Below are 2,173 nucleotides of genomic sequence, written 5' to 3' on the forward strand. Positions count from 1 at the left end.
GCAGCTTTAATTGGAAACAAGGAGCCAGCTGTGGAAAGGAAATAATACAGGCCCTTGGTGGGGAGCCAGGCCTTGCCTGAGGCCATAATGTCTATGCATATTTATAAAGGACATAGACAGCTGCCTTTCCCATACACTGTCACCACTACAGCCTCAGTCCCTAGCCTCCACACTAATTGTACTCTGCATAGTAATGAGTTTGGGGATGGGTCTAATTGAAGAGGCAGGCTGTTGACAATTTATGTGTTTGCTGAGGAACAGCCCTTTTCTTTTCACCTCTGCCAAGATCTATGTTTTACCATCCATCCATGGTTGCCTTCAGTAGAAGATTAGGTCAAAAGATGTAGAGGTGGAAGGAAGCTTGAAGATTTTTGTCTGATCCTCTTAACTGACAGAGCTGAGATTCAAACTCAGGTCTTCTCACTCTAAATCCAGTCCTCTTTCAAATATACCCCACTACCTCCAGGACCAGTAACAGAAATCATTTATCATTCTGACTCCAGTCCCCCACCCATTTCCCTCACCTACCCCTTGTTCTGGCAAAGACCAGGCTATCGCCCCAAGCATGCTTTTGTATTGAGGTGGCATAAGTAACAAATCTTTTATAAATGATGGCATTGACATTATATCTCTGTTAGAGTAATTTACTCTCCACAGTAATTTTGACTTAGTTTGTTCTACACGGAGGGTTATTTTAATCATCTTTTCAGTTGTTATTGATGAGGGCTCTCTGAAAAAGATTAGAAGATTAGTTTAAAATTATCCCTAGCGAATTTAAAACAATAACAGGGAAATGCACACACACACACTAAAACAAATCAAAGAATGTAATAGACTTATTAAAACACTCATCTTTTGATGAATTCAGAAAGCAAAGATCAGGGCTGAGAGCAGAAGGCAAGGTGGGCACCTATCTTGGAAATGCCATGCAGGAGGGGTGTGATGAGGGACATTTTTCAATTTTACTTTTTATTAGTGTGTTTATTTTTTAATGCTAAATTTGCTTTCCGAGGCATGAAGGTATTTACTTCTGTGATGAGTTGTCCCATGAGTTACACTGGTATCAAAATCTGTCTCTGGTGATCAGCAAAATCACAGGAGGTACAGTTTTGAAATTGTGATTAAGGTAAAGGAAGTTTCTTTTGACTCTGGCAATGATAGTGCCATTGGTGAAGGGAAATGGGAAGGAATAAGCATTTTTATATAGCACCTACTATGTGCCAAGAACTGTGCTAATAACTTTTAGTAGTAGTAGTAGTAGTAATAGTATACTACTACTACTGTTGCTGTTGCTACTGCTACTACTACTGATTGATAACATCTATATCTCAGCTTCCTCATCTGTAAAATGAACTAGGGAAGGAAATGGCAAACCAATTTAGTATCTTTGCCAAGAAAACCCCAAATGGGATTTTAAAGAGTTGGACAAGATTGAAACAATTGAAAAATAGCAAGAACAGCAACAGCAATAAACAACATATATCTATATATCTGTGTACTATGTGCCAATCAGTTTACAATTATTATCTCAATGATCCTAACAACCTAGGAAATTAAGTACTATTATCATTCCCATTTTATAGATGAGGAAACTGAGATAGAATAGAATAGAAACTGAAATAGCAGTTAAATTATTTGCCTAAGGTCATACAGCTAGTAAGTGTCTGAGGTCAAATTAGAACTCAGGTCTCCTTGATTCCAGTCATAGAGCTCTATCCACTGAGCCACTGTAATAGTAAGGGACTTTGAAGATCTTCCCTGCCCCTAATGGGCCTAATTTGGAGCCCAATAAGAGAAGCTTGCTTAGGGGAGGCCTGTTTTCAAGAATGCCCACACCTTGTTACTTTCTAATTAGGCAGTAGGTTACAAAGGTTGCAGTGTTCTATGACCTTGGAGAAGACCATATATACCTCTTAGGTGAGGTATTGCTTTTGGGAAGAGTTGTGTGATTTGGCCAGATGAGACTCTGGGCAGCCATCGAGCCCCCTGTCTTTGAAAACCCACCTTTTGGTGCTTCTGTCTCTGGGAACTAACTATGTAGGTATGTGATGGTTCAAGAGCTAGAAGCCCTGTCTATTGGTTTGTTGAATTGTGTTATTTTCTCTGTCTGTATCTTTTGTCTGCTTGTAAATTCTGTCTGTATTTTAATGAGGGTGCTGACTTTCCTCCCTGA

The sequence above is a fragment of the Petaurus breviceps genome, unplaced genomic scaffold, assembly GCF_028583685.1.
Source record: "Petaurus breviceps papuanus isolate PSGF00001 unplaced genomic scaffold, PetGlider_PUasm1.0 90842, whole genome shotgun sequence".
Classification (NCBI taxonomy): Eukaryota; Metazoa; Chordata; class Mammalia; order Diprotodontia; family Petauridae; genus Petaurus; species Petaurus breviceps.